General features: G+C 41.2%; 1 protein-coding gene and 1 long non-coding RNA gene across 5 annotated transcripts in view; one reads left to right on the top strand and one right to left on the bottom strand.

Annotated features, from left to right (window-relative positions):
• The window catches only part of LOC126084765 (uncharacterized), a 173,183-nt gene that overhangs the window by 10,395 nt on the left and 140,371 nt on the right, over nucleotides 1–22,417 (top strand). The gene's annotated exons all lie outside the window — the stretch shown is intronic.
• The window catches only part of RHOJ (ras homolog family member J), a 117,031-nt gene that overhangs the window by 37,155 nt on the left and 57,459 nt on the right, over nucleotides 1–22,417 (bottom strand). The gene's annotated exons all lie outside the window — the stretch shown is intronic.

Here is a 22,417-nt window from a genome sequence, read left to right as displayed (position 1 = left end):
ACATCCATCATGTATTGTGGGTTGTATGGCTCATGGCTTTGTGACTTCTTATCTTGGATTAGCAGTGGATGTCACCTTGTTTGCCAACCTGAGTCCTGTGAGGTTCTTCAATTTGGAAATGAATCAGTCACGAGAGCACAGAAAGAAGGTATTGCCATACAATGCTAACGGTAAATGTACCAGTATAAGTTGCCATTGAAATCGACTCATGGCAACCCCATGTATGTCAGAGTAGAGCTGTGCTCCAGAGGATTTTCAATGGCTGATTTTTTTGGAAGCAGATCATCAGATCTGAGGTGCCTTTGGGTGGACTCAAACCTCTAACCTTTGGTTAACAGTGCTACCTAGGGGTTCACAGTAAATGTAGTAAGGAGGAGAGAGCAGGGTCTTCTAAATCAGATAGGTCTGTGTTTGAATCCTGTCTTTGCAATTTACCATCTGGGTGACCTTGGGGATATTACCTGACATCTCTGAACTCCTAATATCGCCTACCAGAGGTAGTGATTGTAAAGGGGAAAATTAAACAAGAAAATGCCGGGCACACAGCCCAGCACACAGTAGGTGCTGAACAGTTATTGATTTTCCCCCTTCAACAAATGCTTATTGACCCAATTTTGAGGACAGGGGTCAGCTTGCCTCGTTTGTAGCTATGAACCCAGTGCACGTTAACTGGCACATTAAAAATCCCAACCCACTGCCATTGAGCAACTCGGGCAGAAGACAGTCCTTCAAAATGTGCAGGCCTATAGCTTGAAGTTCCTGGCAAGACATGGATTGCTGGGAAGTCCCTGAAGCCAGCATACCTGCCTGGCAGACAGTGCTCAGGCTGAAGTCCCAGATCACCTTCCTTTTGGAGCTATTACTGTTGTTTTCTGGGCTTTGAGAGGTTTTAAAGAGAGTGAGTCAAATGACCTGGTAATGGCTCAAATAGTTCTCTCAATAAAGTGTGGAAAGTTGTCAGACTTGTTAAGTGTGTAAAATGATGGCCTTCTTCCTCAAATCCATTTAATTCTTTGCTTCCTTGTTTTTCCGCTTTGGACCGGTGTGTTTTCTGCCATTTCATTTTGAGAGGATTGGAGTGGTCAGTTATGTGGGCTGGTGTGAGGTGTGTGTGTGTGTGTGTGTGTGTGTGTGTTAGGTTTTCTTTGTTCTGTTAACTGTACCTATCAGTGTAGGGCCTGTCCTAAAAAGAATCACCTCTGATAGGCTCAGAGGAGTCCTGGTGGTGCAGTGGTTAAGAGCTCAGCTGCTAATCAAAATGTTGACATTTCAAACCTACCAGCCAAGCTGAGAGAGAGAGAGAGAGAGAGAGAGGGCGAGAAGGCGAGGGCGAGAGAGAGAGAGAGAGAGAGAGAGAGAGGGCGAGAGAGAGAGAAAGAGAGAGAGAAAGAGAGGGCGAGAAGGCGAGGGCGAGAGAGAGAGAGAGAGAGAGAGAGAGAGAGAGAGCGCGAGAGAGAGAGAGAGAGAGAGAGAGAGAGAGAGAGAGACAGGGCGAGGGAGAGAGCAAGTGAGGGCGAGAGAGAGGGTGGGGGCGAGAGAGAGAGGGCGAGAGAGAGAGAGAGAGAGAGGGTGCGAGAGAGAGAGGGCGAAAAAGAGAGAGATAGAGAGGGCGAAAGAGAGAGAGAGAGGGCAAGCGGGTGAGCGAGAGAGCGCGAGCGAGCGAGGGAGAGAGAGAGCCAGAAAGAGAGACAGGGAGGGAAGAAGAGAGGGAGAGCCAGTGCCCTGAATTGGGACTCCCAGCCTTCCGAACTGTGGGAAAATAAATTTCTGTTCTTTAAAGCAACCCACTTGTGGTATTTCAGTTACAGCAGCACTAGGAAACTAAGACTTTGTGCAAAGAGCATTTTGAGGAACTGGGTATTATAGGTATTTAAGAAGCAATTTTTTTATTTGAATAAGATGGCGAGGTGTGATAGAAAACTGGTTATTGTTCTACAGAAAAGATACATTTTGGTGTTATCTTTTCTACTAGACAAATGATTTGCATCTCTGCCCGGCAAGACTTGTAAGTTAGTGTGTAGCTTCATAAAGTGTAAGCCTTTAGTTAATAGCAGAATCAAAGAAAGGTACATTCTTCTTGATAATTAATCATTAATTATCAAGGGGTGTTAAACAATGTGCCAGGATGACATTGAAAGGACTTGTTGCAGGCTTTTGGCCTTCCTCCAAATTTCAGGTAATTTTTCTTAATGCCTGAGTTCCAGTTTGCGCTTTGCTACTCATTTGGATAAGACTTCAGGCAATCACTTGCCCTGTTTCATCTGGAAAATGAACAAATTGTATTTACCTTACTGCTGTTGTTGGGTGCTGTTGACTTGATTTTCGACTCATAGCAACCACATGTAACAGAGTAGAACTGCTCGACGGAATTGGGTTTTGGCTTTTTTTGGGTAGGGTTTTCTAAGATGTGTCTTTATGGGGGCAGATCTCCAGGTCTTTTCTACTGGTGGGTTTGAACCGCCAACCTTTCGATTAGTAGCCGAGCGCTGAACTGTTTTGCCACCAGGGCTCCTTGGGTTTACCCTAAGGGGGTATAAAGGTTTACCCTAAGGGGGTATAAAAGCTCTTTATAAACTCTTCAAAAGTCAGGGGGGATCATCTGACTACTTTGTCTACGGCTGGAGGGCTGCAGGCTAATGGAGAATTTAAATGAAAATTCATAATTGTGACCCTCATCATGCTGACTATTGGACTGACTGAGATAGTCAAAGACACAAAATATTTCTCTGTACCTCAGTTTCTTTATCTTTAAGATAAGAGTAATGATAATAGGTCCATTAGTCTAGAATATTCCAACCACTTTAGAGATGTTTTGAGAATATTAGATGAGGTAAAGGACAGTAAGAACTTAGAAAATTATAAAATGCTACACAAACATTTATTCTTTCGATCATTTCTGGAATACAATACAGGAACCAGGCAGGCTATATAACCACACCCTCCCCATCATGTCTAGAAACAGGCACTAAGAAAATGCAAACACTTAGGCAATGATCAAAAGTGGAATAGTGCATTCCCGTCAAGAGTTCTCACAGAATTATTAGGCTCGTAAAAATTCTATCAGGTACAAGCAATAGCTACTTAGAAAATATGATGGAAAAATATCCCTCTCACAATGACAACAAGAACTATAAAATGTCTAGTAGACCTTTATAAGAAAAAGCACAACACTTTGCTGAGACACATAAATGGAGAAATAGGTCATGTTCTTGGATGGGATTCTCTATATTGTAGAGATGTTAGGTCTCCCCCAATTTAATAAGTCTAAAGTAATCTCAGTAGGACTTTTGAGTTGGCAACATGACAAAGTGATTATGGTAGTTATAGGAAAAATTAAATTGGTGAGAATAGCTAATAATTAAAAAAAGAAAGACAGGATAATTGGGTTAACATATGTGAAAATGTATATAAAATTATACAAATTAAAGCAGCATACCACAGTGAGAGAACTGATAGATCAATGAAATAGAAGGGGATTCTCAAACGCAGAGCCAGTGCTATATATACATAAACTTATAATATCTGATAAATGGCATTTCAAATCAGTAGGAAAAAATGAAGTATTCGATATACTGTTTTTAGACAATTGGTTCCCTAACCCATGAGTTCGTTGTACTGTGATGCCTTGCATGTTGCTGTGATGCTGAAAGCTATTCCACCAGTATTTCAAATACCAGTAGGATCACCTATGGTGGACAGTTTTCAGCAGAGCTTCCAGTCTAAGACAAACTAGGAAGAAAGGTCTGGTGATCTACTTCTGAAAATTAGCCCATGAAAACTGTTTGGATCACAACAGAATATTATCTGGTACGGTGCTAGAAGATGAGCCCCTAGGTTGAAAGGCACTCGAAATTACACGGTGGCCACAGAATTGGTCTTGAGTATACCAACAATTGTGAAGATGGCACAGGACCAGGTAACATTTTGCTCTGTTGTATGTGGGGTCGCCACGAGTCAGAGCCAGCTCGATGACAACTAGTAACAACAACAAGATGATCGATTAACTATTGGGAAATAAAAAAGCAAATGAAGAACACCGTAAAGGAAAGAATTGTTATATTTGACTTAAAAAGAAAGAAAGGTAAATGTTCTGGGAAAATGGTTACAATATATGAAGGTCAGTGAAGGTTATTGTACTTCATATATAAATGGTGCTTTGTAACCAATAAGAATAATAATTAACCCAAAAGAATGTAAGAATATAGACAGACAATTTAGAAAGAAATAAATATAAAGGGCCAGTGAATATTGGACTCTACAAAATTCAAATTAAATAAGATACAATTTTTGACCTGATAATTTGGCAAAGATAAGAGAATGATACCCAGTGTTGGGAAGTTCCTGAAGATACGGGCATTCATACTCTGCAAGAGGAAATGTAAATTGGTTCAAGTTTTCTGGAAAGCAATTTGGCGATGTAGATTAAAACCTAAACATGGGTCTATTTTTAACTCAGCAATCCTATTTCTGGCAATATATCTCAATTTCCAAATAAGTGTACAACTCTCTCTCTCTCTCTCTAAGAATATTCATCACCAAAGTGTTTATAAAAGCTAACAATTGCGAACAACCTAAATGTTCAACAACTGGGGACTGACCATCACCAGTTAGGAAGCACTCTTACAATGGAAACTTTTGAAGAATAATTAAGAATGTGGTAAAATATTGAGGATATAATGTGTAGAAAATAGAATATAAAATTCTACATAAAACTAGTTGCCATTGAGTCACCCCAACTCATAGCGACACCATGTGTGTCAGAGTAGAACTGTGCTCCATAGGGTTTTCATGACTGATTTTTGGGGAGTAGAATGCCAGGCCTTTTTTTGGGGGTGCCTTTGGGTAGAATTGAATCACCAATCTTTCAATTAACAGCCAAGCGCACTAACCATTTGCACCACCCAGGCATAATATATAGCATGTGTAAAAATATGCATAGATAGAAAACACTTTTTTTGTCCTTTACATCCATGAGCATTACAGTAATAAAAGAATATTTCTGAGTGCTCGATGATTATAAGTTTTGTGTTGTTATTACTGCTATATGCAGATTAGATTAAATGTCATCTAATATATCTTTTTTTTTTTTTTAATATATCTACCCTGGTGGAATAGTGGTTAAGTGCTACGGCTGCTAACCAAGAGGTCAGCAGTTCGAATCATCAGGCGCTCCTTGGAAACTCTATGGGGCAGTTCTACTCTGTTCTATAGGGTTGCTATGAGTCGGAATCAACTTGACAGCAGCGGGCTTGGTTTTTTTGGTTTTTAATATACCTTTTTTTTTACCATCTTTTTTTTTTTTTTACCATCACTCAAATTCTACTGTTTCTTCTAGGCTCACTCTCCGATTTTGTCTTTGGCTTGTCCAGTTTTATTTTAGGCTGTAGGACCAAGCTTATATTTTTACCAGTAGGAATGTGCGGTAAATAGGACTGCTGCTGTGGAAGTTTATAAATGGTGTATTGCAGAGCAGCTCATCTTCTCAGGGAGTTATGATGAACCACTAATGCTCTTCCCACACTTGCTTCTCCAAGGTGCTGAGAAAATATTGTGCATTTGAGAATGCTGGAATCTGCCAAAACGTATTAGTCGTAAACCAGGAGAAGTATATGAGCTGTAAAGACAACAGCAGTAAATTGGTTCTAAATATAACTCTTTACTGACAATATCTAGGCATAGTGAAATAAACTAGCCCAATAAATATTTAGAGCGTGGTTTTTCTGCTCTCAATAACTTCTTTTCCAAAGTATTACAAGATAATTTGGAGAACACTAAGCAGTTTTTCTCTGTTTTCTGCATTTGTGCACGGTTGTTATCCTAAGATTATATTTATTCATATGCCTCTTGGTTATTCAGGGTCCTAGAAATTTATGTATTTATGGGCTTTCTTCTTTGTTTACTTCATTTATTTTAGTCTAATATTCCCAACCAGAATAGGGTTTCTTTGCAGGAAACAACTTTATTTTGTGCTTCTTAGTGAGTGTCAAAAACATTAATATTTGCTGATTGATTCATTATGATCAAAGGAGAATGTGTATGTGACGATTTGAGATAAAACAGTTTGGGGATCCTTTCTGCGATAAATATATATGAGACTGTCTTTTGCTTGGAACTTTTATTATGAAGCATTTTCTCAGCATTTGTATAACAATTACCACTTTTATGTCCTGGTTCATATATTTTCCCCTCATCATTTTTCCTCAAAACCAAAACCAAACCAAACCCAGTGCCATCAAGTTGATTTCAACTCATAACGACCCTATATGTCAGAGCAGAACTGCCCCATAGGGTTTCCGAGAAGCACCTGGCAGATTCGAACTGCCAACCTTTTGGTTAGCAGCCGTAGCATTTAACCACTACGCCACCAGGGTTTCCATGTTTTTCCCATCTAAAAACAAAAACATAATTTTGAAGATCCCTGTCAGTAACATGAAGTGCCTGCTGGCCAGACCTATTTAGGAGAGGTTCAGAGCCTTTAATAGGATACATGTAATGCTGGCTACCATCAGAACCTATGGGGCACATTGTCACTCAAAGCTAGAAAGAGGCCTCACGCTAGTGTTTTGCACCTGGGGTCAACTGAATCCATAGATGAGTGATCTGAGGCCTTGAATTTTTATTCTTCCTTTTGCCAGTGTTTTCTGTCAGACTTGTTGTTGTTGTTTTTTAGCTGAAGAAAGTAAATGAATATTCTGTCATAGAGGCAAAGACACCCATTATTCCCTCAGACCACCTGGGTTTGAAATTCACCTTAACACTAACTGACCCTAAGATCATGAGCCAATTAATTTCTTTTTGTGGGCATTTGTTTCCTCCTCTGTAAAATGTGCCAATGGTAGTACTGACCTCATAAAGTTGTGGTGAGTTTTAGATGGGTTAAAAGAAATAGAACACTTAGAATATGCCTGGAGCATTATAAGTGCTGGAAGACCAAAATAGTGGGACAGTCACAGCTTATCTTGGTTTTGATGCTAGATCTTAAGATCACCCTGTACATAAGTTTTAGCCTTTAAAATATTTTTATTTTATTATGTTTCAGGAGAAAATTTGCAGCACAAATTAGTTTTTCATTCAAAAATTTTTACACAAATTATTTTGTGATATTAGTTGCAATCCCAACAATATGTCAGCACTCTCCCCCTTTCTCTTCCCCCCCCCGGTTCTCATTGTTTTTTCATCCAGTTTTCCTGTTCCTTCCTGCCTTCTCCTCTTTGCTTTTGTGCAGGTGTTGCCCATTTGGTTTTGTATTCTTGATTGAACTAAGAAGCACATACCTCATGTGTGTTATTATTTCTTTTATAAAAATAGGATGGTCTAATCTTTGGCTGAAAGGTGGACTTCGGGAGTGGCTTCAGTTCTGAATTAGCAGGGTGTCTAGGGGCCATAGTCTTGGGGGTTCCTCCAGTTACCATCAGAACCGTTAAGTGTAGTCTTTTTTTTTTTTGTGAATTTGAATTTTGTTCTATATTTTTCTGACTGGGACTGTCTACTGTGATCCCCGTCAGAACGGTTGGTGGTGGTAGCTGGGTACCATCTAGTTCTTCTAGGCTTAGGCTGGTGGATCTGTCATATTTTAAGTGAGGTACAATTAATCTTCCACATCACCTTTCTTGGGAATAGGCATAAACATGGATCTCTTCCAGTCAGTTGGCCAGGAAGCTGTCTTCCCTATTTCTTGGCATAGACGAGTGAGCACCTCTACTGCTGCATCCTTTTGTTGAAACATCAATTCCTGGAGCCTTGTTTTTTGCCATATGCCTTCAGAGCAGCCTGGATTTCTTCCTTCAATACCATTGATTCCTGATCATGTGCTACCTCTTGAAATGGTTGAACATTGACTAATTCTTTTTGGTATAAGGACTCTGTGCATTCCTTCCATCTTCTTTTGATGCTTCCTGCGTCGTTTAATATTTTCCCCATAGAATCCTTCACTATTGCAACTCGAGCCTTGAATTTTTTCTTCAGTTCTTTCAGCTTGAGAAACACTGAGGGTGTTCTTCCCTTTTGGTTTTCCATCTCCAGCTCTTTGCACATGTCATTATAATACTTTGTTTTCTTGAGCAGCCCTTTGAAATCTTCTGTTCAGTTCTTTTACTTCATCAATTCTTTGTGCTTTAGCTGCTCGATGTTTGAGAGCAAGTTTCAGAGTCTCCTCTGACATCCATCTTGGTCTTTTCTTTCTTTCCTGTCTTTTCAATGACCTCTTGCTTTCTTTATGGATGATATCCTTGATATCATTCCACAACTCGTCTGGTCTCCGGTCACCAGTGTTCAATGTGTCAAATCTATTCTTGAGATGGTCTCTAAATTCAGGTGGGATATACTCAAGGTCATATTTTGGCTCTCGTGGACTTGCTCTGATTTTCTTCAGTTTCAGCTTGAACTTGCATATGAGGAATTGATGGTCTGTTCTACAGTCGGCCCCTGGCCTTGTTCTGACTCATGATATTGAGCTTTTCCATCATCTCTTTCCACAGATGAGTCAATTTGATTTCTGTGTGTTCCATCTGGAGAGATCCATGTGTATACCAAAACCAAAAAAAAAAAAAACCCAGTGCCGTCAAGTTGATTCCAACTCATAGTCACTGTTTATGTTGGTAAAAGAAGGTATTTGCAGTGAAGAAGTCATTGGTCTTGCAAAATTCTATCATTCGATCTCTGGCATTGTTTCTATCACCAAGGCCATATTTTCCAACTACTGATCCTTCTTCTTTGTTTCCAACTTTCCCATTCCAATCATCAGTGATTATCAATGCATCTTGATTGCATATTTGATCAATTTTGGTCTGCAGCAGCTGATAAAAAAATCTTCTATTTCTTCATCTTTGGCCCTAGTGGTCGGTGTGTATATTTGAATAATAGTTGTGTTAATTGGTCTTCCTTGTAGGCGTATGGATATTATCCTATCATTGACAGCGTTGTACATTAAGATAAATCTTGAAATGTTCTTTTTGACGATGAATGCAACACCATTCCTCTTCAAGCTGTCATTCCCAGTGTAGTAGAATATATGATTGTCCGATTCAAAATGGCCAGTACCAGTCCATTTCAGCTCACTAATGCCTAGGATATCGATGTCTTTGTGTTCCATTTCATTTTTGATGATTTCCAATTTTCCTAGATTCATACTTTGTACATTCCAGGGTCCGATTATTAATGGATGTTTGCAGCTGTTTCTTCTCATTTTGAGTGATGCCACATCAGCGAATGAAGGTCCTAAAAGCTTTACTCTATCCGCGTCATTAAGGGTCATTAGGGTCAACTCTACTTTGAGGAGGCAGCTCTTCCCCTGTCTTCTTTTGAGTGCCTTCCAACCTGGGGGGCTCGTCTTCCAGCACTATATCAGACAATGTTCCGCTGCTATTCATAAGGTTTTCACTGGCTAATGCTTTTCAGAAGTAAACTGCCAGGTCCTTCTTCCTAGTCTGTCTTAGTCTGGAAGCTCAGCTGAAACCTGTGCTTCATGGGTGACCCTGCTGGTGTCTGAATACCGGTGTCATAGCTTCCAGCATCACAGCAACACGCAAGCCCCCACAGTATGACAAACTGGCAGTGTATCGACAGGGAACTGCCAGAAATTCAGGCCTGTTTCAGAAGAGGATGTGGAACCAGGGATATCATTGCTGATGTGAGATGGATCCTGACTGAAAGCAGAGAATACCAGAAGGATGTTTACCTGTGTTTTATTGACTATGCAAAGGCATTCGATTGTGTGGATCATAACAAATTATGGACAACATTGTGAAGAATGGGAATTCCAGAACACTTAATTGTGCTCACGAGGAACCTTTACATAGATCGAGTGGTGGTTGTTCGGACAGAACAAGGGGATACTGATTGGTTTAAAGTCAGGAAAGGTGTGCATCAGGGCTGTATTCTTTCACCGTACCTATTCGATCTGTATGCTGAGCAAATAATACGAGAAGCTGGACTATATGAAGAAGAGCAGGACATCAGGATTGGAGGAAGACTCATTAACAACCTGCGTTATGCAGATGACACAACCTCAGTTGCTGAAAGTGAAAAGGACTTGAAGCACTTACTAATGAAGATCAAAGACCATAGCCTTCAATGTGGATTGCACCTCAATATAAAGGAAACACAAATCCTCAGAACTGGACCAATGAGCAACATCATGATAAACGGAGAAAAGATTGAAGTTGTCAAGGATTTCATTTTACTTGGATCCACAATCAACACCCCTGGAAGCAGCAGTCAAGAAATCAAAAGACACATTGTATTGGGTAAATCTGCTGCAAAGGACCTCTTTAAAGTTTTGAAGAACAAAGATGTCACCTTGAAGACTAAGGTGCCCCTGACCCAAGCCATGGTATTTTCAATCACATCATATGCATGTGAAAGCTGGACAATGAATAAGGAAAACTGAAGAAGAATTGACGCCTTTGAATTGTGGTGGTGGTGAAGAATATTGAATATACCATGGACTGTCAAAAGAACCAACAAATCTGTCTTAGAAGAAGTACAACCAGAATTCTCCTTAGAGGCAAGTTTGGCGAGACTGCATCTTACGTACTTTGGACATTTTGTCAGGAGGGATCAGTTTCTGAAGAAGGACTTCATGCTTGGCAAAGTACAGGGTCAGTGGAAAAGAGGAAGACCCTCAATGAGGTGGATTGACACAGTGGCTGCAACAATAAGCTTAAGCATAACAACGATTGTGAGGATGGCGCAGGACCAGTCGGTGTTTCGTTCTGTTTGTGCATAGGGCGGCTATGAGTTGGAACCGATTTGACAGCACCTAACAACAACAACAGCAACAATCAATCTAGTAGAATTTCTATGCATCTTAAGAGATTTAAAAAATGTAACTCAAATATAAGTGGGCAACCGTGTGGCACAGTTTCTATGTGGTTTCACATTCAAGGAAACATAGCACAAAAACTGTAAGTATGTTTAAAGCATTCTGATGTTTACTGGGGTCTCTCAAGGGACACACACACACACTCAAAATCAACAAAAATCAGTTGCCGTCGAGCTGATTCCGACTTATGTTGACCCTGTGTGTGTCACTGTGGAACTGTGCTCCATATGGTTTTCAATGGCTGGTTTTTTGGAATTAGATCCCCATGCATTTCTTCTAAGACACCTCCGAGTAGACTCAAATCTCCAACCTTTCATTTAGCAGCTGAGTGTATTAGCTATTTGGACCCCCCAGGGACTTAGGGACACCTAAAGGGGATTCAAATCATAAACCATAGAACTGACTTTTAAAATCGTCTTCTGCCACAGCTTTGAAACTTTGTCTCTACCCTCCATTTTTCACCAGTGTCCCTTCTATAAATGTATTCGACTCCTTTCTGCTTTTTAACGTTCTGTCTCCACTGATTTTTGTGTTCTGCCTTCTCTGATCAACACAAAAAATCCCCAGGGTTTGGCTGGCACTCTCAGACTCTTCCTTGGACTTCGGGGTAGAGGGAAGTAGAGTGGCCAAGGGTACTTTCCCTCTTCAGTAGACTAAGGGGAAAATAAATGGAAAGGAAAGATTACAAACATCTGTAATTTAATACCCTTTCTTTTATTCCTACACATTTATAATGTAAATTTTTGTTTTATAGGTCAAGGGGTCATTGCCAAACTCTCTTATGATACTAGCATCATGCATATCTTTTGGGACTCACAGACGCTCAGCAGTTTAAACTACCTCATTGCCAAGGCCACAGCAGATATCTGAAACTTCTTTGTCTACCAGACCAGAGATTAAAGCTCAAGGAATAGAAAAGGAAATTACAGGTTAGAGTTGGTGACTAATTGGTCAGAGGTGGGATGAGGTTGTGCCAGAGGATGCCATGTGGATTCATGGCCAGGACTTTGCATGTATGGAGGGGTGTGAGATCCTCTTCCCTAAACTGGCCTTGGAGCCCTGGTGGTGTAGTGGTTAAGAGCTTGGCTGCTAACCAAAGGGTCAGTAGTTTGTATCCACCAGCTTCCCTTTGGAAACCCTATGGGGCAGTTCTACTCTGCCCTATAGGGTTGCTATGAGTTGGAATTGACTCGCTAGCAATGGGTTTGGTTTGGGTTTTAGACTAGCCTTGTCCTAGAGAAGTATAGGCATTCAGGACCTATAGTATGGCAGTGAAACTGGGCAGGAGTGGTGTTCGGTGGCTTTGCCAGTGACTACAGAGAAATTACAACTTCGAGGAAAACTCAACCCAAAACCAAACCAAACCCATTGCCAACTGGTTGACTCTGAATCATAGTGACCCTATAGGACAGAGTAGAACTGTCTCATAGGATTTCCAAGGCTGTAATCTTTACAGAAGCTGACTGCCACATCTTTCTCCCACAGAGTGGCTGGTAGCTTCAAACCACTGACTCTTTAGTTAGCAGCCAAGCACTTAACCACCACACCACCAGGGCTGCTTGTGGAAAACTCAAGAAGGAGAAAAAAAAAAAAGTCAAATTGGATATGGGCAGGATTAGGGGGTGAGAAGATACAAAGGAAAAGGGACTCGGGTAGGGGTGGGTTACTCTGAATTGATTCCATCTTTGGAAGCCATTGTGGGCTCCTTTTTCTGGTAGGCTTAAGGAGCTGGTTCAGTGTGGATACCTAGGCTGTTTGGGCCTAGCTCAGACCTTCCATTGTATCTCCGGTTGTGCCCTAAACTGACCTGACCACCCAGAGAGCTCTCTAATGTGTGGCCTCTCTCTACTGCCCTCAGTCTTGACCTGTGAAGCCTGTGGAGGATTATTATTATTTTATTGTGCTTTAGGGGAAAGTTTATATAGTTCAAGCTAATTTCTCATACTAAAATTTATACACATATTGTTATATTAGTTGCAATCCTTATAATGTGAAAGCACGCTCCCCCTTCCCACCCCAGGTTTCTTGTGTCCATTCAACCAGCTCCTGTCCCTTCCTGCCTTCTCATCCTGCTTCCAGACAAGGGTTGCCCATTTGGTCCTGTGTATCTGCTTGAACTAAGAAGCACATTCTTTACTAGTATTAGTTTATGTTTTATAATCCAGTCTAATCTTTGTCTGAAGAGTTAGCTTTGGGAATGGTTTTAGTTTTGGGTTAACAGAGGATCCGGGGCACATGGCTTTGGGGTTTCCTGCCCCTGGAGGATTATTAACTCCTAATTTGAGCTGGCTGTAGTAGGAAGGTCTATGGGGCCTGTGCACAGGCTCAGCTCTTCAGTGGAGAGCTGTTAGGGGTACCTATGACTGGGTGACAGAGGACTGATAAAGAGACTTTGTCAGTTCTGCCTGGCCTGTTCCCTTTTGGGTGGACTTACATACTACGGAGCCTTGTTCTCTGTCAGGGCACTGGTAAAGAGACAAGGTTGGACACCAAGATGTTACAGAAAAGCAAAATGTTGACATGGTCGGGAAGGCTACACCAGAGCATGGCTACTAACTTTACTGCAGCATTTGGGCTCCAAGCTTGTGACTTTATGCCTCTTCCTCCTGTTCAATCATGAATTTCTAATGAGGGCTAAATGGTAGGATTGCGCAGTCTGATTTATAAGCTCTTACCTGGAGGACAAGTGTCTAGCACAGTGTTTGACCCACTATAGGGTCTCAATAAATGGATAGGAAATAAAAGGATATTTTTAGTTAGGGAGTTTGTTAGATGAGAACTCACACCACCCCATATTGGTGTGTAGTGCAGGTGGTAAGGGCACAGGGCATGAGCTATAAAAGCACTGAGTTGATGAATAAAGGTGCTAAGAAGATTTACAGATGCCTTGGTCACCAACAACATGGAGCATCCTTCTGTTAATATGGAGGAAGCAGCCTGGGCAAAGAGCAACTTTTTAAGGCCCCAAGGAACACAGCTCTAAAATGGAGATACAAAAGGAGCACTTGGAGTGGCAACTCTTCAATTGGTTGTTAAGGCTGGGGAGAGAACAAGGCTGTAGCTGTTTTCATCTCCTGCTACCCTCAAAAGGAGCAATTGAATGGGGTAGTGGTGGGGAGTGGGGTGGTGTTGGTTGCCATTAATATGCAGATTCTGATTCAATAGGTCTGGGTGGGCTTCTAGGTGGTACTGTTGCTGCAGTTCTATAGACACTTTGAATGGCGAGGCTCTAATCCTTCCCTTTAAAGGGGGCTCTGTGAGCCTTTCTGGTGATTTACAGGTATACATAAAATGGGGAAGTAAACACCATGAAAGAAATGCAGAAAGGAAAATGGGTCTGGATAGCAGCTTTTGTATTGATTGTTGCTTGTCCCTTACCGGTCTTCAGCGATTGGGGTGGGGGTGTATGTAGGAATAATTATGTTAGGAAGGAACCCTGGTGGTGCAGTGGTTAAACATTGGCCGTTAACTGAAAGATTGGCAGTTTGGACCCACCAGCCACTCCACGGGAGAAAGACGTGGCAGCCTTCTTCCATAAAGATTTGCAGCCTTGGAAACCCTATGGAACAGTTCTATTCTGTCCTACAGGGTCACTGTGAGTCAGAATTGACTTGACAGCAATGGGTTCTTTTTTAAAAAAAATCGTATTAGGGGAGCCCTGGATGGTACAAATGATTATCGCACTTGGCTGCTAACAGAAAGGTTGCAGGTTTGAATCCACCCTGAGGTGCCTTGGAAGAAAGCCCTGTTGATCTACTTCCAAAAAATCAGCCATTGAAAGTCCCATGGAGCATGGTTCTACTCTGACATACGTGGGGTCATCATGAGGCGGAGGCAACTCCACGGCAACGGGTAATCACGTTAGGCGTTCTGCAGAGAGCGGCAGGGGTCTGCTATCAGGAGAGATTCCTGGAGTGTCTGCCAGTGTCCTCGGTGGGGACTTCAGGCATGGCAGAGAATGTGGCCAAAAAGGAGAGGACTTTAAAAAGATGAGATTACACACAAGTAATCTTGAGGTTTGGAAAATTTTGCCTCACTCCCCTGGGTCATCATTGAGGGGAAATGGACCTCAGAATCTGACAGCATGAGTAAAGGGAGGGAGGCAAGTGACCTGGGCAAATGAGACCATGAGAAGAACTGTTTTTCTCAGTCATTTATTTCAATATTTCAGTACAGCGTACCCGGCAGCTTGGATCGCAATAAAAATCACAATGTGCTTTCTTCTATGTTGGGATTTCTGAATGTCTTTTTAGAGTTTTGTGACCTAGTTTTTAAAAATGTGCTTCTGGATCTGTGGGTGTACCTACTGTTCTGACTGTCCACCCTAAGGACTTATGTGGACGTGGCTCTCAGAGCAGCTGGGGTAGTCAGTGGGGTTGATCTTTGGATGCCCAGTCTATTCCCTTCGCCTCATTTTCTCCTCTCTGAGACCAGTAACTGGTATCACGTCCTCTTCTCTCTTACTAAAATCTGTACTCATGAATCCTTTCTTTTTTTCCTCTCACACTCTGGTACTGCAAATGATGAATAGTTGACTGGCCTGTGAACTCCTTACAGACAAGGACAAACCGTGTCTTTGACCTCTAGGGTCCAGCAGAGTGCCTTGCAAGTAATGGGCTGTCTTAGTCATCTAATATTGCTATAACAGAAATACCACAAGTGGTTGGCTTTAACAAAGAGAAATTTATTTTCTCACAGTCTAGTAGGTTGCAAGTCCAAATTCAGGGCGTTGGCTCCAGGGGGAGGCTCTCTTTCTGTGTGAGCTCTGGAGGAAGGTCCTTGTCCTCAATCTTCCCCTGGTTGAGGAGCTTCTTAGGCACAGGGACCCCTGTGTCCAAAGGACACACTCTGTTCCTGGTGCTGCTTTCTTGGTGGTATGAGGTCCCCAACTCTCTGCTTGCTTCCCATTCCTTTTATCTCTTGAGAGATAAAAGGTGGTGCAGGCCATACCCCAGGGAAACTCCCTCGACCTTGGATCAGGGAGATGACCTGAGTAAGGGTGGTGTAACAATGCCACCCTAATCCTCTCAACATAAAATCACAATCACAAAATGGAGGACAACCACACAATACTGGGAATCATGGCCTAACCAAGTTGACATATATTTTTTGTGGGACACAATTCAATCCATGACATGGGCATTCAATAAATGGGTGTATGTTGAATGAGTGAATAGCTTAAAATGTATTTTTTTCTCCCAGGAAAGCCTGCATTTTAAAGGGGATCACACCAAACTGCTAAAGCTCTAATTGGGATCTCATGCAGCATCAGGTAGATTGGAGGGGAGTTGATGAAAACTTGAGGCTTTTCCTCGTACTTAGGAAATCACAACAGAAGGTCTTAGTGATGCTTTCTAGTGTGGATGCCGGGAAAGACAGTCGTTGAATTGAAACTGATCAATTCTGGAAAACAAGGAAGGCTACTGAGCCCCCAGCTTGGGCTCACTCCAAGAGGGACACTGACGGAGTGTTTGGCTAGTTCCCGGAACTGATGGTTGAGAGAACCCAGATCCAGGCTTGTGTGACGTAGGCAGCCATTGAGGTTGTCAGTTTCAGGGCCTGAAGCGTCCTTGACCCTAACCTGTGTGAGGGGTTGGCTCTACCATCTCTCCAATCACCAAGGTGCCTGGGAACACTGTGTAGTCAGTGATGGAGCTGCAGACAGTCTGCGTCAAAGCCTGCCTCCCTAGTGGAGAAGCAGAGAGAAAAATAGCAAAGCATATCAGCTAATTACCTCTAGATTTTTTTTTTTTGAACATATAGAATTAGGGAGAATAAATGAACATTAATCATACCTCCTGAGACAAATGTGAAAATTTTTCTTTTTTTTAAACCATCATATGGCAAAAAGTTTTCCTTTTCAGACTTTGGTCCGAGGATCAGCCTCCTGGTTCTCAAGGCAGGGTATTTGTGACTAGTTTTCTTTCTACGATCTCAGAAGCAGTGAGAAGGGAGTAGCCTGACAGATCAATAGCACTGACCCACCTAAAAATAGAAATGGCTGAAGGAAAGCAGAGATAGGAAAGAAGGAAGAAGTTGCCTAAACCAGCAAAAGGAGATTTTAAACAAATGACTTAAAAATATTATCGAAAACCTACATGTGTTGAAAGTATTCAAGGAAGTGTACTCTTAGCAGATGAGGGAATTAGGAATTGGCACACGTGGGCAATGACAGCTGGATACTCGTGATTAATAACAAGTAAGTATCAATTAATGACTCTTTTGATAACACTACCGTGTATTCTGATGGGCTTTCAATTTGCAAATTGTAGAGGCCTTGACCTTCTGGAGTTTATAAGAAGAGTAAGGGAAGGCAAGAGGAATAAACAATTAATATAAAAATATAAACAATATGAAAAATCTAGGGCTAGTAGCTGCAAAAGTTGTCCAAAAATCTAGTCTCCAGCCACAATCCTTCCCAAACACTTGTGGGGAGTTTCCAAATTTCTCTGTTAAATATTATCCCCTCTTTATATCCCTGTTCTTAAGAGATGTTTCTTATCCCATCTTTATGTCCCTGCTCTGACGCTGCTGCATTTCTGGAAATGGGAGTAGAACAGTGAAGGGTGGAGGTTAGGAAATAGCTAGGAGTGGGAGGTGGAGGGCGTGGGGAGGGTTTGGGGGACAACTGGGAGGGTGGTGAATTCCAGGCAGGAAGGAATAACAAAAGAGCTTCTTTCATTACAGCTCGATGACGATTGATTAGGGAGCGGAGATGTTTTTCTTAGGGTTTAAATCAGCTTTGGAAAGATCTGGGCTATTTTTCCAGGGTGAAAAAGTATTTTATATCTTACTGTTGAGCTGAACTGTTTGAATACATGAACTGGTTGGAATGATTGGTAGCAGATACTGGAGCTGGTTCTCTGATATGACTTTAACCACATCCCAAATTCATGACTGGGCGTATCCATAGACCATTATTTACTGTCACTTTATGTTATAAAATACCTACTAGCTGAAATACCTACTAGCTGAAGTCAGTGTTATGAAGTCAATGATACTTGCGGAGAGGGGATGTCCTTTCCCTTTGCTTAATGTTTCTCTATGAAGGGACATCACTTGTTGTTAACAGTCTTGACCTCTCTGCCTGAGGGGAGTGGAGAGAATTGTCTGATTAGTAAATCTGGGAACATTGGCATGCAATGCTTGGGCCCTTTGCTGTTCTCTTTGGGATCTGTCTGTAGAGACCTTGCTGAAACTTAGGGATAGAAGCTCTGGGCATGCTCCTGTGCTCATACTTTCTGTCTACAAAGGCCATTGTCTTCCATTGCTGTTTGCGATGGATAAGTAAGCCTGCCATTGCCCATGTGGCTGGGCCCAGTCAGATCTTCTTCTGTCTGCTTCTTCTTTCTCTCCCTCAAGCAGGGAAAAGAGGTGTTAGTTATTGAATTCCCTTAAACACAAGTCATGGCATAGATACTTTTTTCTTTTTTCCTTAAAAAAGTTATCTCTCAATATTTAATTTATTTTCTATGTTTTACTTTTTCCAGAGAGTATTTATGTTTGCTTATAAATAGACTATCATTGAAAATAATTTCCCCCTGTGAGGCACAGAGGGAAAATGAAGGTAGAATTGATTAGACGAAACTTGGGTTGAGGTTAGAACGCAAAATGTTTATCATGAGAACCTGTCCTGGGGTGGAGTAGGGAAGGGCCATAATGCTCTGAGCTTCCTCCCAGCCAAAGCAAAGAGGAAAAGCTGATTGGTTACATGACTTATAGAATATGGTAGAAAATCACCAACTAGTTACTCAAGAGAAACATAACTATTCCTAGAATTGAGACAATGAAAAATTCTCTCTCCTATGGGTCTTTGTAAAGAGAACAAACACACACACACACACACGTAGTAAACAAGGTTCTACACATCATCTTGAGTAAATATGGCTATATAATTCATGAGCTATTTTTTTACAGTGTTTCTCAGTGTAAGTAAATGGTACAATAAAACAGCTCTTGTCACTAAATTGTACATGTGAAGAATGTTAAAATGGCAATGATTTGTTACATATATATCTGCCATAATAAAACACAAAACAATGACCCCTCCGCAATTCTTTAATTTAAACTGAATAATTATTTATTGAGCAACTACTATGGGCCAGGGTGAGGCTGAGTACTGAGACATACATGGATGAGCAAAACAGGATAGTCCTTGTCATTAGGGAGTTTATACTCTGGGCTGGGAGCCAGATATTGTACAAATAATTCCACATGAGGAAGACAAAAAAAAAAAACAAAAAAACAAAAAAACACTAACAAAGTATAAACAGGGGACTCAGTTTAGACTGGGGGTCAGGGACAGTCTCTTTGAGGAAGTGACATTGAAGCTGAGACCTGAACAGTAAGTAGAGTGAGCAAGGCAAAGAATATTTCTATGTGTAGCGGGAAGAGGTAAGGTATGTGTGTGTAGATCATTCTAGGCAGAGGGGACAGCACACACAAGAAACCCTGAGATGGGAAAGCCATGGAGGAAAAGAAAGGCCTATGTGACTGGCGTGCAATGAATGAGTGCCAGCGAGGGGATGACAGCTGAAGAGGTTTTGCATTGCATAGTGTGTGCTATGGGAAGCCTTAGAAGGTTTCTGAGGAAGGCGGTGACATGTTCTAATTTACATTTTAAGTTCACTGTGGCTGCTATAGGGTCACTATGAGGCAGAATTGACTTGATGGCAATGGGTTTGGTTTTTTTTGGTTTATGGCTGCTGTGTGGAGAATAATTTGGCGGCAGGCAAGAGAAAGGTTTGGAGTCTGTTGCAGTGGCCCAGGGAGAAGGTGATGGTGGCTTAGACCAGGTGGTGGCGATAGAGATGTGGGCAAAAGCGTATGCAGATGGGTGGATTGTTCTTGATCTAGAGAATATTCCTTCCTGTTTCTGAGTTTAATTTAATTCTTGGTCAACTCTAACCCTTTCTAACTGATTGGCTATGGCATTTAAATCAGTTACATTTGCAAATTTGGTATGTTTCTTAGGGACACATCTTCGTTTCTATAAAGGTTCTACTTAGAGCAGTGATTCTCAACCTTGACCCCAGACCAATTACAACGGACTCTTCAGGACTTGGCATTGGTATTGTCTAAAGCTCCCCTTGTGGTGTAGTGGTTAAGTGCTATGGCTACTAACCAAAAGGTTGGCAGTTTGAATCCACCAGGCGCTCCTTGGAAACTCTATGGGGCAGTTCTACTCTATAGTTCAGACTCTATAGGACTCTGTCTTACAGGGTTGCTATTGCTATGAGTCAGAATCAACTCGACAGCAATGAATTTGGTTTGGAAACATTAAAAAGGACTCATGGTAGCATAGTGGTTAAAGCACTCCTCTGCTAACCAAAAGGTGTGTGGTTTAAACCCACTTTTGTAAAGATTCACAGCCTTGGAAACCCTACGAGGTTGGTGATCAGGTGTAACATGTGGCTTTAAATTATATCAAGTGTTCTAGGTAGAAAACAAGGTGAAGAAGAACTATTTCTACCAACACAAGGTTGGAATGGAGTAGACTGCAGTTTTCTCTAACCACTTCCAAATGAGGAAAATGAAATCACGATTAACAGAGGAAATGACAATCCTTGCAAATACTTTAACTTTCGGCAGCTCTTGTCACATTTATCTGAAACCCTAAAGTTTATAAATAAAGGGGAATTCTTAAGCAGAATCAAAGTGTAAGCTAATGGGACATGAAAGCTTTCACCTCTAAATCATTGCCAGAGGCTTTCTCAGGATTGGCTGGACTGAAAGACAGATAAAGAGAAACCAGGTTCTAGTCATGTTGTGTAAACCATATAAAAAGCTCCATCTGAAGCTAGGACTGCTCTGTAACTTGCAATGGTATAGAGACTGTGTCTCCCTTGTTCACTCTGTGGCTCCAGCATGCCAATAGATATTTCTTGAATGCATAAAGGAGCCCTGGTGACACAGTGGTTAAGCTTGGTGAACACAGGGAAGAGGGCAATATTAGGACATAGAAATCAGGACTGAGTTTATGTAATTACAGAAGAGAAGACCATTATCTAAAGAGTCCCATATTTTTCTGACTCTAAATCTACTTGAAATAGCAAAAGATGGCATTCATTTCTGAGTATCTTAAAATGACAAAGGCAGCAAGCATCGGAGCTAGAATGCAAAAGAGCAGTAATAAAAAATAAATCTAACCGTGGGATGGGTGGGAGGGAGCAAATTCTTTTTCCTTAACGCTAGTATCAAGGGGAGTCTGACTCAGATTTAACACATGTAGGTCAATGAGTTCCTCAAATGAAGCATTTTATAATTTCCTTAGCTCTATCCATACTCCACTTAATTTAATCATATTAACCTTGACAGAAATTACCAAAATTTTGCAAATATCTAAATTTGTAGAATCACTATATTATGAAAAGAAAATGTGTAAAAGTATTCTGATACAGTAGTCAACAGTTAAAATACCTATTCAAAGATCCACATTATAATTTATTAATATGATACTCTATTGGGAATATGGAAACCCTGGTAGTGTAGTGGTTAAGAGCTATGACTGCTAACAAAAAGTTTGGCAGTTCAAATCCACCAGGCACTCCTTGGAAACTCTATGGGGCAGTTCTACTCTATCCTATAGGGTCGCTATGAGTTGGAATCAACTCGATGGCAATGGGTATGTTATGGTATGGTATTGGGGATATAAGTATTACTTTATATAAGAAATCTATCTCATTTCACACATAAATATAGGTGAGAAGGCGGCAAAAGGAAGGTCTTACAAGTGGCCTCTAACATGACTTTACCCAAGTACACATTCACATATGGGAGACAGCTCACTTTCATAAATAGACATAAAGATACTTTGCATTTGCCGGTGGAGGCTTATATAGTCTCATCCCAGGCAATTTGCAATGAATAATTTCATCATTTCCTCTCTTGAGAGGATACATGATTTTTTTTTTTTCTACTTTTTCCCACCCATTGTCTAGAATGCACTAGATTCTGGAGCTACAGGAAAGAGGGAATCAAATACAGAAGAATGGTGAAAAGACAGTTATAGGGTAGAGTCTGCAAAGGGAAAGGCTTTAATTAAAAATTTCATGCTTTGAAAACTCATACATATGGTGATCAGGTAACCACCACTGAAGGTGCTTCTCTAGAAACATGTACTGGCTCTAGGACGTACTCTCCCAAGTCTACTGCTTAAGAGACTTGGTGAAAGGTCTAAAGAGTCACTGTAACACTTAATGTCTATACTGAGAAAACCTTGATGTATTATTTCAAGAGAATCCCACAGACTTGCCTAGTCTTTGATCTCGCTACTCCATTCTTCACTATATCTAATATTAACGCCTAGTTTCATATGTCTTCTAGAGGGCTCTTCTAATTAGTGTCACTTCCACCTGCATCCCCGTCCCAAATCTGTGAAATGGTGCTGGGTAGGAACCCAGGGAACAGTTAAAATGAATTTATGAGTGGCTTCCACTAAGTGCTGACTCTAAAGGCCTTTTCTTGTAAACTTGCAAACAGGTCGTGATCTAAAGTTTGTCAAGGTGGATTTAGAACTTGGAATATATTTATCTCCCACCCCTCTCCCGGAAGCTTACAACCAAATGTTTAGGTTCCTAGGCTAGCCCACAATAG

The sequence above is a fragment of the Elephas maximus genome, chromosome 10 (genome assembly GCF_024166365.1).
Source record: "Elephas maximus indicus isolate mEleMax1 chromosome 10, mEleMax1 primary haplotype, whole genome shotgun sequence".
Taxonomy (NCBI): Eukaryota; Metazoa; Chordata; class Mammalia; order Proboscidea; family Elephantidae; genus Elephas; species Elephas maximus.
Note: the sequence above shows the minus strand (reverse complement) of the source record. Positions and strands in the feature narration are given on the sequence as shown.